At 39.2% G+C, this 20,955-nt stretch overlaps 1 protein-coding gene across 2 annotated transcripts in view; it reads right to left on the reverse strand.

Annotated features, from left to right (window-relative positions):
• ANKEF1 (ankyrin repeat and EF-hand domain containing 1) overlaps window positions 1–15,987 on the reverse strand; it is an 89,937-nt gene extending 73,950 nt beyond the window's left edge. Inside the window, exon 1 of one of the 2 annotated variants that reach the window (XM_070588830.1) lies at window positions 15,622–15,795. The gene's annotated coding sequence lies outside the window, so the exon portion shown is untranslated. Of the gene's footprint in view, window positions 1–15,621 lie in introns of both variants that reach the window. The other variant, XM_070588828.1, reaches the window with a different exon arrangement.
• Between the last annotated feature and the right edge of the window lie 4,968 nt (window positions 15,988–20,955).

Below are 20,955 nucleotides of genomic sequence, written 5' to 3' on the forward strand. Positions count from 1 at the left end.
CTCTTTCCTCTGTGGATAATAAATACTTTCGTATACTAAACACTGTGTATATATAAATTTTCAAAAGGGAGTAGCCTGATGAATACTTTGGTATTTACTGAGAACTTTTACAATGCCATAATAATGCTACATAATAAATTCACCTAAAAATTTACCACAAAATTCAGTGGTTTACGGTAAGCATCTGTCCTCATGCTTGATTTTCAGGTTGACTGCTATGGCGTCATCTAGAATAGGCTTCATGGGCAGCTCTCCTTCAGGCTCCATGTTCCAAGATGGAAGCACCTGCTGGGATTGGGTTCAAGTTGGAACCAAGTTTTATTCTGGGGCCAAGGCTAAAGGAGAAGGAGTAGCAGTTACTTGGGACATGCTTTTCTCATGGAGGCCCACAGTTGCCAAGAAGACATGCCCACCATTCAAGTTTATGTCTGCCAACATTGTTCAAAGGAAGTTACAAGGCCAAGCCCAGAATCAAGGGGAGGGATTGTTCACTTGGCACCGTGGGGCCATGGCAGAGGTTTGTATTTACAATTTTATTAAAAGGAAATGAAGAATTGGGGTGAATTTTTAATCTATGAAGCCACTGAGAGTCTTTCCTTTCTAGTTTCTCTTTTGTGCTCTGTCTGGCCTTCTTTCCTCAGTGAAATCCACTGCATTCATGCCAAGTTTTCACACATTGTCATCTGGTTTTTCACCAGAAAACATCAGATGGAGAAAGAGAGGGTCAAAACTCCCCTCATCTTTGAGTGACTCCACCTTAGTGATGGTCCAGAGCAATGACTAGTACAAGAAAATCAAAAACTCCCCTATGGTTTCCACGTGTTCACATGGGAACAGAACCGAGCGCTTGTTATCTAACATGGTTCAGTGAGGTCCTTCGTTTATAGGCCAGAGCCATGAATATGTCGGTTTCTTTCCCAATTTGTTCTTCAGTCACAGCAAAGGGGATTTTTATTAAGGGCATCTAATGCCATTCTAAAGTTTTTGTCTACAAAGTGTAATAAATAATCTCAGTTTCTAAACTAATTTTAATTGTCTCTAATCCTTTACTAATTAACTATGCTTCTTTCCACCCAGATGCTAGAAGGAGGTTGTTGCTCTTGTTTTCTTTGTGTTGGGATATTTTGCCCATAGCAAAACGATCTCAGAGTGTATAGTAGAAGCTACTGATGCCCCAATCTACATGCCCTCAGTCAACTTCTGGATTCACTGCTGTAGTACACCCCAGCCCCTCCACCTCAACCATCCACACCTCTCTGCTTGCTTTTCAGCCTGGGGGCTTTCTTGGCACCAGAAGAGCTTTCTCTGCCTCCATGCAAGCAGCTTGGAATTCCCAGTAGCAACCTTCAACTAATGAGCAACTGGAGCCTGTGGTCCAGACACCCCAGCTCTCCGTCACTCAGTGGGGTACATTCCCAGAAAGATTCTGACACCAGTAACCTGCTCATGCACACACACTTCCCGGCTGCCTTTCCTTCCCTACCTCACTCCTCATTCTTTTGCAGCACTTCCTGGGGTCACCTCCCAAACAAACAACTTGTACCCACATCCTTGCCTCAGGGTCAGCTTTTCAAGAAACCCAAACTAAGACAGGTTATGAGCAGAAAAAGCTGAGAGCTTTCTCTAAAATGCACAAAACTCGGAGCACCTAAAGCAATAAAGTAACTGAATTTATGTGCAGATAAAAATGGCTGGCAGATGGCATTGCTCTTCAGCTGGCAATTTAAAATAAGTAGCAACTAAATACCGAAAACGTGAACAGAGAGAAAGAAAAACTCCCACCCAGGTGTTGGTCTGTGTTTGAAGCACAGACAAGGTGGAGTTTGGCCCTAGGTAAAGGCAATGCACCCGATGTCCTGGCTTCTTCTCCTCCCCAGCTAGTTTCTCTCTCTGGCTGCCCCTTGGTTGAGTACCCCTTTCTCTGACTATTGTCCGGAAGGGATGGGTATGATCCTGTGCTCATTATTTCCAGAGCAGACAGATTTGCATTAGACTCATGTGCTTCTAAAAGCTGGTGACAGCCCCCTCTTGTGCCCTGGGTCACATCCTCTTGGTATGCCTTTTTATAGTAACTAGCTTGGTGGAGGTGTCACCTGACTGCACCCCACGTCAGCAGCAGCACCTATCTCTTGCTTCCTGCCCTGGAGCTGCTCTGCTGCTCTCTCTCAAGATGCCTTCTGGAAACCATTCAGCTGTTGGGCATGTGCAGTCCTGGAAGGGCAGGGTCCTGAACACCCTGTTGGGGCAACTCTTGACCAATGGGAGAAGAAAGCTGATGCGTAATCTCTTGCTTGTCCTTCTGGTGGACAATTTTGAGGTGTGTTCCATGCAGCTCCTCAGAGCACCCCCTAGAGGACTGAGCCCCAATTGCCCACAGTGGTGTTTAGCTTGATAACTTTTCAGTCTCTGGCTCTGGTTTCTTGAGACAGAATTGCCTAAAGTAAACTTCCAGCATACACACTCTGTGTCCAGCTCAGCTTTCTGGGGAGCCCAGTGCTGCTTAGCTACATATTCCAGAATGCCCAGCTTCCCCCGTTTCCCCTTTTCCAATGGCTCCTCATACACCTCCCAACCCAACTGCTCTTATGACACTGTCATGGCTTCCAATGAACAAAGGTGGGAGTGTCTAAAAACTAGAATTTGGCTGCTGATTAACTACTCTTAAGGAATTAACCATATGTGAACAAAGATATGAACAAACATTTAGGACTCTAACTTCTGGACCTTCTTGTTGAATTTTTAGGATTCTGGTAAGCTCATTTCTCAGCTGATGTTCCACCTGTATTCATTCTGCCTTTCCTTGAAATGTACAGTATTGGGCCAGCCCCAGTGGCCTAGTGGTTAAGTTCTGCGTGCTCTGCTTCAGCGGCCTGGGTTTGGTTCCCAGGTGTGGACCTATACCACTTGTCCATCAGTGGCCATGCTGTGATGGCAGCTCACATACAGAAAGAGGAAGATTGGAAGTGGATGTTAGCTCAGGGAGAATCTTCCTCAGCAAAAAAAAAAAAGAGAGAGAGAGAGAGAGAAAGAAAAAAAGAAATGTACAGTATTTATATCTGTGGCTGTGGATTTTATGGGGGTTTGTTGATTCAGAAAAGTGTTTATTAATATTCACCGCTCTTGAATAGGCACAATTGAGAATGCAGAGCAGCTGAGATGCTAAAGTTTAGGGATAATCTAATAGGAAACGGGAAAAACTTTACAAATAACCAAAGCGAGTAAAATAACAGAATGTGATAAATATGACAAAGTATTGACAGGGTGTTAATGGTGGAGAGAGAAGTTACGTCTGGTCAAAGCCAGAAGGAAGCATAGACTTCACACTGTTCCTCAATCAGATTGTGGAAGATGCTCCGCTTGGACCACACTGAGACCAGCAAAAGCAATGGTCGGTTTTGCCACAGTGGCAAAAAAGCTCGCTTTTGATTGGCTAAGGCATTTTGAAAAAACATTTTCAATTTGACTCTTGGACATTTTGGTGGCTCTGGATAGTTCAAGCTCCGAAGACATTTCAACAAGTTTTAGTACATGGTGTTGAACACCATTTTTATCCTCTCCAAGGTTGAGCTTTTAGAGTTATGACATCTATCTTTACTGAGGTTGTAATGTCATAATACATGCATTTTTGAAGCATTGTGATTCTTCATGCCTGCTGGGTATTTCTGCTTGTTTATGAGAATTTCACTGGTATTCATGTGTAGATGGCGGTTTGACCTAGAAAGAACAAAACATTAAAAACAATAATTACAGAATTCATGCCATCCCTAATTAACTATGTTTCATTTTCTAAGAGCTACAGATGTTATATTACTCATGGCAGTCTGTTCACATATTATTTATGTTACACAAATAGGATGTTTTTAGCTTGAAACACTTAAGCAAATTCTGTGTGTTTCTCTAAATTAAAAAAGCAAGTATTGGGGTATATTAACCATTTTCTGTGCCTATAAAATGACGAGCCAAGCTAGCTAAGGTCTAAAGCCTTCCTAAAACAGAGTCTGGTCTTCAGGCCATCAGCATCAGCATCACCTATGGGCTTTTAGAAATGCAGAGTCCTGGGCCCCACTCCAGAACTACTGACTCAAAGCCTGCATTCTAACAAGATGTCCAGTGACTCATGAACAGTGTAATGTTTGAGAATCCTGATCTACTGTTTTCTAGAGCTAAAATTCTCCAAGGTTTAAGAGCTAACTTTGGCCTTAATTGCAATAATGTCTGACACACAGGACAGTCTCAAGACACCTGGTGACCGTGGTACTTGGCTTTTAGAATAAGTAAATATATTTTAAAATATTTGTTTCTAGTAAAGATATATTTTGCTCCTGCTAAAACAAGCCCAGTTATAGATTTAAAGGATCCTTAATTAACTATGGTACATTTTCCGTGCTCTGATGATTTATGTACTCCTGATTCACACAGGGCAAAGTTTTAGGTTTTAGAAACTTAGAACCACGTTACTAGTCACATACTGGGTACATCTCTTCGAGAGTAAAAGAACATTTTTCATATCTGCCCAAATGAGAAATGTCCAAATAGTATATTCAATGATGCTCAACCATATTCAGAATTTTTTAAACTTTTTTTAAAGATAAAATTTTCCACCCATCAGATTGAGTAATAAATGGCATCATAACTCGAGGGTTTTGGAAGGGGAAACTAGCCTGATGTACAACTGGTGAGGATATGAATTAACTCTAGGCACTGAGTGAAGAAGAGAGGAAACGAAAAATGTATAAATAAAAGTCCTGCCCATGAAAAACAGCAAGAGCAAAGGCAGGGAGGAATTAACACTCACTGTGTGCAAACTGGAAATAGAACGCGAACCGTGCATTGTTCTTCAATGTCAAGTTACTGATAAGCCATACGGTGTCTATTTGGCTTGTTTAAAATGTACTTTCAAATATAAGAAACGAAACAAATTGTATTTCAACTAACTTCCGTCTTTCTGAACGAGGAAACTGCCCTTTCTAATCCCCTATTGTAGAGGAAACAAACAGGTTTGATCAGTAACTATCCTGTTGGTGTAATATGCACGTCCAAAAACAGTGAGTACCAGATCAAATAGTGTTAATATTCAATTGTGTTAAATAGCCTCATTTGGATATTTTTCCCGAAATAAATCTAACATTGAAAAACAAACACATACACAAACATAATGCATTTTAGAACTGAGTGATGGCCAGTGGGATACCTGGGGAAATGTACTAAAAGATGAGGCTGCAAAGATAACCCTGGTGCAGGCCAGCCTGGATGCTCTGAGAGGCTCTCCGCCCAGCCATGGGTCCATTTTCATGCAGATGCCCTGTTATGGGCTCTCCCCTTCCCTGCCTTGGCTTGGCTGCTGATCCCTTGCTAGCTGCTTTTCCATTAGACTTAGCCCATCCCTTGCTTCCAGATGAAGCTTGCCCGTAATCAGGTCTCTGGGCCCTTTTCCTCGACTCTCCGCCCACCACCACACTCACCTGACTCCTTGATCTCCAGCCTGTGCACCCTATACACAGTTGTCCCTTTTATCTTTTATTTTTTGTCATTTGAGTCAATACAAAGAAATACATAATCTCTTTTCCCAATGAACCCAGAAGATTAAAAAAAGTGAAATACAGGTATGACTAGAGAATTCAGACAGTTCTGAAAGAGATGAAACGGAAAGTGAAATTCTCTCCTTTCCCTACAGATCTCTTTCCTCAAAGGGTAAGTTGTAATTAACTTCTTGTGATTCCTTCCAGGAAGAGTAATATGTAAATACACTATAGTCTCTCACTGGGGGTCGATCTTGTGAATTCTATTTCCAAGACAATCCTCAAGATGAGCAAAATTTTTCAAATTTATTTGCAGTTGCAAAATACTTTCTTTGGGTATTTTTAAGTTCCTCTCTGTTTTTGATTCTCCATTTTCAAACATTAAAATTGTGTTTTCTCCTTTTGTTGGTTAGATTCATCAGTAAGTTACCTGTCGTGTTGCTATTTTACCTCTAATTACTTGCTTTTTAGTCAATTCATCCACTATTTTTCTGTTTTCTAGTTCATTAATGTTGCCTTTATCTTTGTTATTTTCTTCCTTTTCTTAAGTATATTTTGTTATTATGTCCTGACTTTTGGTCTTCAGTAGTTAATTCTTTTCTTTTCATTCTGTCCTGTTATTTAGGTGGATATGTGAGGCCATGTATTTTTCTCTGCTAAATTTTTTTTTTTTTTTAAAGATTGGCACCTGGGCTAACAACTGTTCCCAATCTTTTTTTTTTTGTTTATTTTCTGCTTTATCTCCCCACCTCACCGTACACAGTTGTATATCTTAGTTGCAGGTCCTTCTAGTTGTGGAATGTGGGACGCCGCCTCAACGTGGCCTGACGAGCGGTGCCATGTCCGCGCCCAGGATCTGAACCCTGGGCCGCTGCAGCAGAGCGCGCGAACTTAACCACTGGGCCACGGAGCCGGCCCCTCTGCTGTTAAGTTTTAATATTTATTATTTTAATTATAATAACTTTTTAAATACTGACTATAGGCTGGTCATGGCCTTGGCTGGGCAACTGGGTTCCACTCTACATGTCTGGCTGGTGCTATTCCCAAGGTGCTGGCAGGACTCCACAAAAGAAAGCAAAAGTTCAAGGTCACCTGAGACCCAGGCTGGGAACTGGCTCACTCTCACTTCTGCCATGTTCTGTTGGCCTAACCAAGTCCAAAGGTCAGCCTGGATTCAAGAGGTGAGTAAAGGGATGCAGCCACTCTGATGGGAGGATTTGTAAGGTCACAGTGCAAAGAACCTAAAGGGTTGAAGAATGGAAACACTTTGACAATCAATGTTCCATATGTTACTACTTGGAATTAAAATCCTTTTGCACTCATATCCTCCAGCTCATGCACCCCAAGATTTCTTACGGGCTTGAGCATTATTCACTAAAAAGAAGACTATTTCATCACTTTTACAAAGGGGAATGAAGTCTATAGTGCAGCAATTCATTCGGGGGCACTCAGAATGTTTTATCCTATGCTCTGAGGTCAGCACTTCCACTTTGAAAGTTTGAGCCTGTCTCGACTCAGGGAGAACTGAAAATGTTTACTTAGCTACTTAGGAACTTTGCAAGAGCCTATGGTTTTCAGACTAAAAAAAAATTGGAGAAAATTATATATTCATATATTTGTGTTTATAAAACATTAGTATGACTTTAAAAAGATGGATTTTATATAGCTACTCACAGGTCTTATTATATAGTCATGTCCCTTTTCAAGAATTGTTCTTTTTCTCTGAATGATTAATTGACATATGTGAGATTTGTGAGCATATAAACACAAATCCCACGATTCCACGAAAGTTACATTTACATTATTTTTAAAAATCCTATTATAAGCACTCTCGAGTGAAATAAACCTAGCTGTAAAAAGCATAACCCTTAGGAATAAAAAGCCTTTCCAAATATATTTGTCTAATTTGGCAGGCCTATTTTAGAAACATGAGTCTTGTTTTAAAAGAAATCTGTGATTTCCTCCTTGAACTTGTCAACATTAACAGTGACATGAAATTACAGTGTTTCATAGAGATGTTATCTAGCAAAATGGGTAGGGAGCAAAACTTGAGATGAAAAAAATATCCAGAATGTATGCACTAGTCACTTTTTCTTATTCAGCAAACCATTCATATGGAAAGTGAAACGGAGAATTCTGGCAATTCTTAAATACTTTCAGTGCTATTTAATTGAATTAGTAAGCCTTGAGAGATATATTGGGATAATTATCACACATAATTAAAAGAAGGGAAAAATTACTTACTTCAATAAGTTATCTCCTTTGTGGTCAATATCTATTAGCTGCTATTATGAAGTGAAAAATTTTGAAGCGATTATGGTATCCCAGATTATTAAACCAAATTTAAATGATTAGCTAATTGATTATTTTTATTATAATCTATTTCTGTCAGTGGTCTCTAAGAAAAATTAATTAATATAGGAATACAGTTAGCTACTTATCCATAAATAAAAAATTTTGCTCTGCTCTTAATGACACCTGGTTACTAACTAAAGACAAATCAAGTAAATAAACATAATGGAAGAGAACTAAAACCTACAGAGACTATAGTCTAGACAAATTATAAATAAGGACATCTATTTTCTGGTTAGTATTTCGAATTGTATTTCCATATTTTATCTCATTTAATCAACACAGCAATATATTTGTTATTTTGGACAAGTTTTACTAAATAAACTGTGGACTTGTGAGTTTACATGACTTGCCCAGGATCAGAGTCAGCCTATGGTGGATCCAGGATGTTGTCCACCCTAAAGACCCTGTTCTCTCTACCAAGACAGCACTGACTTCGGGCCTCGTCTATGTACACTTCTGGGGGAGCTGAGCCACCAGCAATGATGATGGAGGTCGAGGAAGGAATTCAAAGGACACCTGATGGTACAATTTCCAGCTTTGAAAAATGGCCAAAGAAAGGGTAGATTCCAAACACTTATTTCGAGCAAATGAGCCCAATCTCTGTTTCACTGGAGTCATGGAAAATCTCAAAAAGTAAAGCATGCGAATTTCAAATCCTCTATTAAAACTTCACCCTGACGATGTTAAGCCTGCGTTTGATTTCATAGTAAATAAGAACCACTTAATAATATTGATAATGTTATTGATTATGAAAGTTTTTATTCTATTATGTCTCGTGGGTATACTAAATTATTGTTCAGTATATATTCACCCACTTCATGACCTCCATGGAAGGAGTGTATTTCTTTGCCCCACTGATGTTACGTGACTTTCTTTGGCCAAAAGAATGTGACTCAAAGTGACTGTGCCAACTCCAAGCCTGCACCTTAAGTCAACACAAGGGTCCCTCTGTCTTTCTTGTACTCCTGCCATCACCTCAAGTAGCTCCCAGTCCAAGGAGGATGAAGGATCTGAGGACCAGACATAGACCCAACCTATAGCTTGGAGCCTAGCCCAGCCATGTCCAGCCTAGGTCAGCTGAATTTCAGCCAACCCACAGGGGAATCATTGGTCTTAAGTGGTTAGAAGGCTGAGACTACCAGATCAAGGTATTCACGTTACTCTCCTTCGGGTGAATGGGAGCTACAGCAAGTCTTTGAACAGAGAAACAAGTGCCATCGTCATCTTTTACCAAGATTATTCAGGCAGCAATATGCAGTTCAAAGACTTCAAATAGAGTCTATTTCTATAGCTCCCACAGAAGAGGAAAAACATAATTTCAATTTGGTGCCAGGACTTTTAGCACGCATGATGCAATATGAGGAATGGCTGGAGCTGTGTGAAGAACTCAGGGTTGGAAATTTACAGCATGATGGCTTAATGCCCAAAGGAAATAATGAATCCCAACCTCTGGAAATATGGTTGTCACCTAGTTGGAGAGTCTTGCATAAGAACAATCACATAGTAAATATTCTGTAATTGTTTTCTGTTGTCCTCACTTTGGTCTCTCGTGATAGGAGCCTTCAGATGAGCCCTTCAGTTAACTTGTCTTTTCTTAAACGTATTTGAACCGCCTTCCTAAGAATTAACTGCATCAGAATGTCAAGTAAATTATTGACTCATCTTGTTCGAGACTGAAAGCAAATCTAATAAAAGTGCCATTAAACTCTGTTATGAATTGTTTTTAATTTATATAAGAATCTATAGTACTTATTTGTAGGATTTACATGCTGGGGCTTACAATATTGAATTCCTCAATATTGATTAGCTAGCTAATCACTGGGGAGACCCATGGTTATTAGTGCCAAGAAGAACCCCAATAGTCTCTGGCTGATAAAGATAATTCAGTAGTAGAGCCGAGAGCAGTTTTCAATTCTGGCCACACATTCTAATCACCTGGAAATATTTTTTTTAAACCCCAGACCAAATAATGATTATTTTGAAAAAGCTGTCTGGATGATTTTACTGTGCAGTCTGGGTTGAAATACGGCATATGTATTTTATGCAATTTTGTAAAATCCACAATAATTTGGACAATTTACCTATATAAAATGCCCCATGAAGAACATTATCCCCTATAGCTTAGTTCTATAGCCAGGTGAAAAGAAAATCTTCACTTTAATTTGTACGATATTCTATATATTGATTCAGAAGATAAATGTAATTATCAAATTTTGCCAACCACCATCTATCCACAGAAGTGTTTCAAACTCTTTGCAAAACTTAAACTCTGTGCTTATTAAACAATAACTCTCCATTTCCCCCTTCCCCTAGTCCCTGGCAACCACCATTGTACTTTCTGTCTCTATGAATTTGACAACTCCAGGTACCTTTCATACGTGTAATCACACAGTATTTGTCTTTTTTTTTTTTTTTTAAGATTGGCACCTAAGCCAACAACTGTTGCCAATCTTCTTTTTTTTTCAATTCTTCTCCACAAAATCCCCCAGTACATAGTCATATATTCTAGTTGTAGGTCTTTCTGGCTTTGCTATGTGGGATGCCACCTCAACATGGCCTGATGAGCGGTGCCGTGTTTGTGCCCGGGATCTGAACCCACGAAACCCTGGGCTGCCAAGGCGGAGCACGTGAACTGAACCACCCAGCCACAGGGCTGGCCCCAGTATTTGTCCTTTTATGAGTGGCTTATAGTGTGCTTAAAGTTCATTCACGTTGTAGCATATGCAAAAATTTCCTTCTGTTTTAGGGCTGAATAATATTCCATTGTATGTATATATCACATTTTGTTTATCTATTTATCTTTCAACAGACACATGGGTTGCTTCTGCCCCTTGGCCATAGTGGGTAATGCTGCTATGAATGTGGGTGTAAAAACATCTTTTCAAGACCCTGCTTTCAATTCTTTTGGGTATAGAGTAGACTTGCTGGATCATATAGTAATTCTATTTTTAATTTTTGGAGGAACCACCTTATTGTTTTCAGTAGTGGCTGCACCATCTTACATTCCCACCAACAGTGCACAAGGGGTCCAATTTCTTGAAATCTTTACAAACACTTGTTATTTTCTGTTTTTTAATAGTAGTAATCCTAATGAGTATGAGGTGGTATCTCACTATGATTTTAATTTGCAGTTCCCCAGTGATTAGTGATTTGAGCATCTTTTCATGTGTTTATTGATCATTTGTATATCTTCTGTGGAGAAATGTCTATTTAAGTCCTTTACCCTGTTTTGCTTTGTTTTTTTTTTGCTTTGTTTTGTTTTGTTTTGTTGAGGAAGATTGGCTCTGAGCTAACATCTGTGGCAATCTTTCTCTATTTTGTAAGTGGGTTGCTGCCCACAGTCATCGGGTTCACATCCCCTTCTTTTCAAATGGGGGAATAGAGGCCTAGGGAGGCAGTCACTTGACTCAAATTACACTGCCAATAAGCAATGTGATCAAGATCCTAATTGAACTCCCAAAACCAAAAACTTATATATTGTTAGAAATGTCACCAGAAGCAGAAACAAACAAAAAAAGGGACAATAGATATGCATTCCAGGACTTGAGTTCCCTCCTCATCTTGCAGCTTCTGAAAGCTTGCTCTCCCTCAGCCAACCAGAAAACTAGAAAACCTTTGGCTTCTAGCACCCTAACTTCCCAAGCCTAGTAACAAAGCCGTGGGGATCGTGGCCATACGAACGTCCTCTCACCAGTCCTAGGTTCACTTTAGCTGGTCCCCTTGCCACTAGAAATGGGACAGCTGGACCCTTTCCCAATTTTCTCTGCTTTTAGCTATCTTTGATAAAAGGGGCCTCATTCCATAAAGATTAGCGTACTCAAACTGTTGCTGTTTTTGTATTCACAAAAAATTGTATTGACAAGATTGCCAATTTTCCAAACTTTTCAAGTTCATCTGAACTTCCAAATAACAACATCCACTGGAAAATTATTGGACATCTGTGAGAGTCATTTGGAGTTGAATTAAATTTTTGATGTGCTGTGAAACTGGGTCAGTGCATTAGAATTACATTTTAATAGTTATAAATGTGCTAATAAAATGACGTTCTTTGCTGCAAATTGGCAACACTCCCAGACTTCAAGAAGCTTCGAAATGAATTTCAAAATTTCTGATTAACAAATATGTACAAGAAGTCAGAAAAGACAAATTAAGAATCCTTTATAAAAGTACACAATAAACCCTAAATTTATCTCCTGAGTTATGATCTTAAATGGGGCTATTTACATGGAAAACAGCAACTTTGTTCAATGGTGTGAGTAGCAAGTAGGGAATTCATAAGGAGAGAAGCTCCTCTTTCTTCTTAGAGTTTGTGATTCCAGTGAAGTCACTGTACTTAGTCAACTCTTTTCTGGAGTGCTTAACAGAGCAGAAGTAGGACAAAGAGATGGGAGTTGTGGGGACTCTGATTTCTATCGGATTTTGTAAAGAACTTCTTAACAACAGGCTGCTTTGTGCGTCTCACGAAAAATATTTAAACTGAAATTGGACGACCACCTTTCAGTGATGTTATAGAAGATATTTCTTAATTGGATGAGAAGTGTACTCAATGACTTTCAAGATCCTTTTAAATTTTAAGACCGTGCTGCTACATTCTATGAAATAAAGCTAAAAAGAGCCCTCGTTGAATCGCTGGTAAATAATATGTCTCAGAAATGAATTCTCACCCAACAGCATTAAGAATTTGACAGAACTAAATCTAAGTTTCTGGAATTCACGTCGGGGCTTAGGGGCAGTCACAGCTTTGGATGCGAAAAGGACTTCAAGGGAGCTGCAGGAGCCTGGCAGAGCCTGCAAACTCAATGCCCTGAGGGGCCAGCAGGTTCTCTGAAGGCAGCCTGAAGACAGCTGTGTGGTGAAGGTTGATGGCAAACCTCAAGATATTCAAAATGTAAAGCTCTTTTGCTTTCCTGTCTTATCAAATCATTACCATTGACCCTAATCCTCTACATTAGGAAGACAGAGGAGTTCAGAGAGCTCTGGGACAAATGGCAAAGACCATGCAAGAAATCTTTGTTGGGGTGTAACTGTGGCCCATTACCCCTGAAAGGTAGCACAGTCGAGTGTAGAAGTTTCTTAGGTATCCAAATGCTTATGCAAAGCAAAATTTGTTTGCTTATGCAAGGCAAAATTGCGTTTTTGCCTGGGTGCCCTTCAGTCTGATTACACCCAAGGCTTGCAGGTCATGTCCCTTCTCCCTTTCCCACGCTCCTCTCTCTCGCCCCCCACCGCTGCTTAGTTCTTCACTAGGATCCCTGACTCCAGGCAATACCTCACATTCGGGACCTGTCCTAAAATTGGCCTGAGCTGTGTCCTCACCTCTCTGCACCTTCTAGAGAGGTCGCTGAGTGAATTAAGACTTAAAGACAGATAGGAACACACTCTGCGTACCTCTTCCATGACATTTGCATGGTGGTTGAGTTTTCTTATCATTGAAAAACCATTTCAATTTTCATTATTTTCAAAAAGCAAAATAATGTTTCTGTAATTGTAAATTTCCTGCAGGTGGTCAGCAGGTAGGGGCAATAGTTTGATAGTTTAAGGTGCGGACTCGTCGTGAACCCACATCCCACAGGATAGGTCATCCCCTCTACATTTGTATAGAAAGTCAGAAACTATGTGATGGAGAATTATTTTAGAATCCCTTACTACAACCTGCTCATTCAACAAAATGTATCAGTTTCTTCCGTGGAGCAGTTATTAAACTCTTAAATGCCATGACTGAAACATGGATAATGTTATTATACTAAAGTTAATTCATTGTTTTCTAAAAGTTTAAGCACTTTTTTTCCCTCTTTGAGCTTTTATTTACTTTTCATTTTTGGACACATTATGCTCTATTTTTTTTCAGCTTTCTTAATTGGAAATTATATACACTTAAGGTGTATAACTTGATGTTTTGATATACGTATACATTGTGAAGTAATCACTGATGCGGGGTCGGTGAGCTGAGGAGTCGAAAGAAAGATTTCTTGGACTCTCAAGATCTGGCAGTAGTGCTCTTTTATTTAGAGAATAGAGTGGAATAGCATGGGGACAGGACCCGTGGCAGTCAGGCTGCTGCGTGGGGACAGGGCCCACGGGCAGGAGGAGCCGCTGCTGCTGCTGCTTCTGCTTCAAAGTTGGGTGGAGAGTAAGGCTAAATTTAAGGCGTAGGTATGTGAATTATCTCTTTACAAGGCAAAAAAAAAGTTAAAATGGTACCAGTGCCCGTAGGGTCTGGCCACTGGGCCGTCCCACAACTTTTAGATAAGAATCAAACCAGATTGCATAAATGGCAGAAGTCACCGCTTAAATATCATCCTCAGCTAAAGACAAAAGAATATTTGCAGGCTGGGGGGAGGGGGGGTCAGTTACATGAGGTTGCCAGACAGTAACCAACTTAAATCCTTGCCTTCACCATTAAGAGTTTCCAGAGATAAGGCCATCCCCCCTTCCTCCTGGGGCAGAGAGGGAGGCATGGAGATTTCCTTCACAAATGCAACTGTCTCTGATCAAAGGGCAAGCAAATTCCACTCCTCGGAACCTGCTTCTCATCTGAAGTTTTAAAATTAACCAGCCTAAAATCCTCATCAATCACCACAATCAAGCTAGTTGACATATCCATCACCTCACTGAGTTACTATGTTCTTTCTTTTCTTTTCTTTTAATTTTTTCTTTGTTGCAGTGAGAAGGCTTAAAATCTATTAAAAATTTAAGTATTTATTGTCCATGAAGCTAAGCTTATTATTTGTCCTTATTGAGTACCATTTTGCTACTTTTTTGGTAAAGAGTGCATTTAAGTGTTACCTTACATAAAGACTAACATGATTTTACAGTTTGTTGGAAAGACATGCTTTAAGAAGTTAAGGTGTCAAAAGTCCACTAGGCAATGGAGATGGATATGGGGACAAAGGTTTGGTTTTAAGAAGTTAGAATCACAATTGCTAAAATTGAATTAATTTACCAAAAGCTTCTGCAAACTAACCAGATACTGTTTTCGAGAAAAATGTATCTATATACCATAAAATATATGGATTTATACCATGAAAACCCAAACACAGAGCAGCTATGGTGGCCATTTATCTGACAAAAAACCAAGACAAAGTCGATTCATCTGCTTCCACTGCACCAAAGCGGTAAAATTAACAAGGAACAAGATAACTCCAAGTGAGTCCAGCTGCAGAGTTTGAAGTGTTAGTGTTAGGTCACCCTGAAATTTTTCCCCTGTTCACAGGACACCGAACCAAGAAGAGAGTAAGTGTCCTTTCTGCCGTTTCAAGGGCTCAGGCATTGTTTTTGCTCCAAGGACCATTTTGAAAATACACTGTGCACTCAAGGACAACTGCTGATTGTCTTTATCACTTAGAGTCAAGGAAAACAACCCACAGTTGGAATGAACATCCCTTTTCTCAAACTTTCTCTTCTACCAAGCCTTTCAGCTAAACTGCTAGAGAAGACTGAAACAGAAGTTTCAACCATTTTTGACCTGTGTCTAACCAATAATTGAGAGAGGCAATAACACAGGTAGGACCCCCTGATTTACTAGGTAAATGAGACTTTCAGCTGAAAACAAAAGCTGGTTGTAGTCCCTAAAGAGGACTACATTTTTGAAATGTAGACAACTCCCTTTGTGAAAAATGGAAGGCGGTGATAAAAAGCATTTGTTTGTTTTTCTTCTCTCCCCTCAAGCATGCATGTTACTTGTATTATCTCAGTAACAAAAGGGAGAATTAAGCTCAGCATTCCACAGACTCGCCTTAAAAATTACCTCTCACTTGGGTGGATGTGGCGTTCTGGCAAGTCTTCCCCGTGTCTCCTCCACCTCAGAGAGCTCCTGTTCTTTAGAAGACAGAACCATTCTCTTTGGGCAAGAAGGCCCCTTCTCTCCTGCTGGAAAATGGACAGGAAGCATCCTGGAGCTGGTTCTCTCTGTGCTGCCTACAAATGGCTTCCCAGCAGCATTGCTGGAATCCACTACCCAGACTCCGCCCTTGTTGAAATCATAGTTTTTTTCCCTCTCCCCTTTGAAAATATAGAAAAGGGCTGAGATGAAAATACTTGTGGCTGCTATTAAGTAAATAGCATATAGGATAACAAAAATGGCCAAAGCAAGTGTGAGATCCACAACGAAAATGATTAGCTTTGCCAACATGTCTGTATTTCTCCTTGTTCACAGAAGATATTTAAAAATTCCCGAAAGCACCCACTGTGCAATTATGTCCTTGTGAGATGTGGCCAGGAAAAAGGACATTTCTAAACATGCTAAAGTGTGTTGTAATTCCTCCAAGTATCTACCAGAAGAGCCGTAAAATGAAACTTTTGATTTCTCAACTGACACAAAATAATGGCTAAAAGTAAAATATGGGCTATTGCTTCACCATGAATAACCTGATGGAGAGACATCCAAAGATTTATTTTATCCCTTAACTGTGTAACTGATTCACTTGGATTGTAATTTCCAAAGAATAGGAATGCACCAATATTATCATTTTATAACATGCAAGGCTACCATAGAAATCTAATGGTTCGCTTGGAAAATGGAAATGCACCAGTCCAGTGTGAAAGGAAAATAAAGCCATTTTCAAACCCACAAAGACTCAGAAAGTTTACCTCTTTTGCATGTGTTTGGAAAAAAAAAAATTGCTTGAGGATATAATCCAGTAAAACATCTTTATTGAAAGAGGAATACTTGATATGTTAAGACCTGTGAATTTAACCAATAAAGCAATGAAATTAAATCCCAGAATCACAGATCAGCAGCAGACATACAAGGCAATAAATTCAAATTAAAAAAGGAAGTTAGTGGGCTACCAGAGATAGTCTTTAAGAAGACAGTCACTTTCCAGTACTAAATGGTGTGATTAAAAAGTGTGATGATGTAGAAACAAAATGGCCAAGATATTTCTTAGTTAACAAAGTAAATGAAAGGTAATAGGAGGATCCAAGAATAAGATAAAGTTGAATAATGAAGCCACGGTAGTCAAATGAAGCAAACTAAACTGAAGCCTGATTCTGAGTAACTGATGGAATATGAGAATTGAGAAACTATTTGTCCTTAATATTCAGAAACGTCTGCTTCATGCAGCACAGACTAACAGTGTGAGATTGTATTTCCAAAGGGTTTAACCACACTGCTTGATTTTACAATGAATATTTTCAAAATTATAATATTCTAAATGCTATCTACCAGTTTTACATGCTAGAAACCTAAAACATGACAATAAAATTTAATTTACGATAGCGATAGAACAGAATGTGTAGGTTATAAACCTTGAGAATTTAAAAGTATCGCTATAGCTAAGAAAAGTTTGGAGGCATACTGAGAGAGAGGGAGAGAAGTGAGGGAATATCGATTTCCACATCTTACATGGCTGGAATTCAAGAGATACTGCTTAATATTGGTGTAAGAAATAAAGACTAGGTGTAGTTTTAAAAATAATAAAGAAGACCATCAGAAGAGCTAAAAACACAAATTTAACAAGATTTATAAGTTAGAATTGGTAGTAGAAAAATGTTGAATTCTTCACTTTCACGGTAGGAAATCAACAGATCATGTTTAAAATTGCTAAATAACAAACTAAATTTATAAGTATATTATCTAGACCTATGCTGTCCAGTGCGGTGGCCACTGGCCACATGTGACTATTAAACATTTGAAATGTAGCCAGTCTGAATTGATACATGCTCTAACTATGAATTACACTTAACATGAAAAAAGAACTTAAAACATCACATTCATAGTTTGTATATCAACTATATGTGAAATGATGTCTTGGATATATGGGATTAAATAAAATATATCATTAAAATTATTTTCACCTTTCTTTTTACTCTCTAAAATGTGGCTACTAGACCAACTAAATGTGGCTTGCATTCTATTTCTATTGGGCAACACCGCTCTAGAACTTTAGAGCTAATCAAAAAGAGAACTAAAAATATTAAAAATAGCTCTCTCTGGAGAGCAGACAGGTGTGGGAAAGGGGAAAATGTTATATTTTCATTTTGTGCCCTTTTGTATGGCCCAAATTTTTATTACCAAGTCCATCTATTATTCTCTAAACAAACATTTAATGAAATGCAAAATAAGATAATGTGGAATAAATAAAAAGTATGATATGTTTTTAAAGAGTAGATTAGGTAGGTGGACTGGAGGCAAAAAATCAAAAGAATCAAGCAAGGAGAGTCATTTAGATAAAATGTGAAAATGACCTACCTTTCGATTTATAGAAAAAGAATGAAAGCACTGGTAGATAAATATAATTGAGAAGGGATGCTAGGATTATAAGATGTATTATATTGATCAATAGTTCACTTCTCAGCTTAAAACTCAATTTTAGAAATCTTTGGGTAGTTTTCTGCACATTAGATTAACTAACAAATGTAAAATAACTAGCGGATGACGGCACTGTGATGGTTAACAGAGACGTGGCTAGCTTTATGCTGAAGTAATACGTACGTGTTCCAGTTTAACAAAGAGATAGACTTGGTTGTGAGGGCTCACCTTACTAAAGAAGCTGGTCCCTAACTAAAAGAACCAACAAACAACTTCCGAATCCAACACTCGAAATAGTCTCTCATAAATTCAATCCCCCGATTTTACAAAGCTACTAGAGACTAAGTAACAACGTCAGGGAAAGAATTCAGATTTCCTATTATAATTGCAATTAAAGAAAATTTCATTAGACTAAATTTACAGACAGCATTTATTAAAATAAAGTGTCTATTAAAAATTTCTCAGGCACATTATGTAAAATTAAATTACTTTTAGTATTAATTGGAAAGAAATATTATTTGTCCAGTCTTTCCTCTGTGATGGAGAGCATGTTTACAGAGTTCACATTGTGGAGGAAACTTCTCTGTTCCCTTAAAAATTTGCTCCACCAAAAATGTCTGTAAGGGGCCGGCCCTGTGGCCGAGTGGTTAAGTTGACGCGCTCCGGTGTGGCGGCCCAGGGTTTCTCCAGTTTGGATCCTGGGTATGGACATGGCACTGCTCATCAGGTCACGCTGAGGTGGCATCTCACATAGCACAACTAGAAGGACCCACAACTAGAATATACAACTATGTACTGGGGAGCTTTGGGGAGAAGAAAGCGCGGGGGGTGGGTGGGGGGGGGAAGAAGATTGTCGACAGATGTTAGCTCAGGTGCCAATATTTTTTAAAAAAGGCTGTAAAATCTTCAGAGTAGTGGGCAGAAATGTAACGTCACTATAAACCAGTTGTCCTTTTGAATCATTGTTTTTCAATTTTCTCCACTGTATGATTTCACAAAAGAGAGTAATGTATTCCACTTTAATTTTTGTCTTTAATTTCCCATTAGAACGTCATTCCTTTGGCTAAAATTTTGTTTTCTTTTGATATTTGCATACAATAGCCTATGCCAGCAGATTAAATTTACTCAGCCATTTAGGTATTGAGAAAGCTGGTAAATTTTAATAAAAATAATTTATCTTAATGAATAGGTTTTGGTAAGACAAGGGAAGAGGGAGATTAAGGCATTAGAGGCAGGTGATTCAGACAAAAGAAGAAAGACAGAAAAGATTGGGCCCAGAGAAGATTATAGCAAACCTCCCCAGGTTTACTGGCTTAACGTCAGTATGCCTGGGGAGGTGAGATCGTGGGGGCATAAATTGGGATTGTGCCGTTTCATGTCCTGCAGCGTAAAAACTGGGACGATTTTAAATGTAGATTGATTTCTGGCTCAAGATTAAAAGGATCAGGGAAATTCTTTTCATCAAACACGAGGATCTTAGGTTCTTATCCTAGAAATTTATGTAAAAATCATTAGATCTAGAACTAGTTATAGTAGAGAACAGTGCTTTAATATATAAGGAGGTTTGCTGCCATACATTTTATTGATGGGTAGGTTTTTTTCTTTATGCAAATCAGATCTTAGCTTTGCCCACCAAAAATCACATGCAACTCTTCATCCTAAGGTGCCCCCCAAATTTATTTCCAATTATTTAAAATGTATTTGAAACCAGCTGCAATGATGGCTTCTGTAGATTGAAAACTACTGCAGTGTCTGCAGAAACTAAATCATACATTTAATATCTCTTACCTTTCAGATCATCAGATCCCGTAAGACTTACTATAAATCTCTCCACTTCCACTCCATAATGACTTGGGCAGCAGCATTCTGAATTAAACGATGCTATGACTTGATTTATGTACATCTGGACTTTCAACCCAATGGCTTCCCAGCACTCTATCAATCTTTATAAAGTCCTGGTAATGTACTTGAAAAGAACTGCAATGCAGTGAGTTAAAAATGAGGCGTGGAGTTTTGCCAATGTTACAAGATAAGAAGCTGTGACCTGGCCCGTGCTGCGGTTGGGGATGGGGGAGATTGCTCTTTGGGCTCAGCAGCCTCTTGAGCTCTGCTGCTGGCCCTCTCAAGTCCACTGCCACAGCCTGAAATGGCTTTTTTTCCAATAGGTCACTGCTGAGAAAGGTGGAGAGGAGCTTCAGTGCTTGGACTGCTCTAGCATTTACTTCATGTTGTTAAGTTGAGGCTGCTAGAGCTTGTTTGCATTTTTGCCCTATTAATTTATTCAGATAGGAGTCTCCCTAAGCCCAATATGGTATAATTCAGTAAGTCGGATGATTGTCTTCTTGTTCCCAATAGTAGGTGACCCTTCCTGCCTATAAGAGGCTTCAACCATCCAGTCTCATAGACATCAGGCTGGGCCACATGATTTGCTTTGGCCAGGGGAATGTGGTCAGAAATGCTGGACGCCAGTTCTGAGCAAAAGCTCTAAAAACTATCATGTGGTTTCACCATCTTTCTTTTTCCACAGCCACTGAGCTGGCAGGTCCGAGATGAAGGTGCTCATTCACCCTGAGTGGGTTCCAGATGGAAGAGCCAAAGCCAACCTATGATTGATATGTAAAATGAGCGAGAAAGAAAATGGTTGCTGTAAGCTACTAAAATTTGGAGGTAGAGGGTGTCTTTTGTTACTGTAGCATAACTTAGCTCAGCTGCCTGATACAATCAGCATCTTTTGTAGAATCTGTAACTGTCTGAACATGAATAAACCAAAAAAGTTCAGTGAAGTCACTCTCTTTAGCCAATGAGAGTGATTTCTTATTTCTCAAAATT

This window comes from Equus przewalskii, chromosome 21 (assembly GCF_037783145.1).
Source record: "Equus przewalskii isolate Varuska chromosome 21, EquPr2, whole genome shotgun sequence".
In the NCBI taxonomy this organism is placed as follows: domain Eukaryota; kingdom Metazoa; phylum Chordata; class Mammalia; order Perissodactyla; family Equidae; genus Equus; species Equus przewalskii.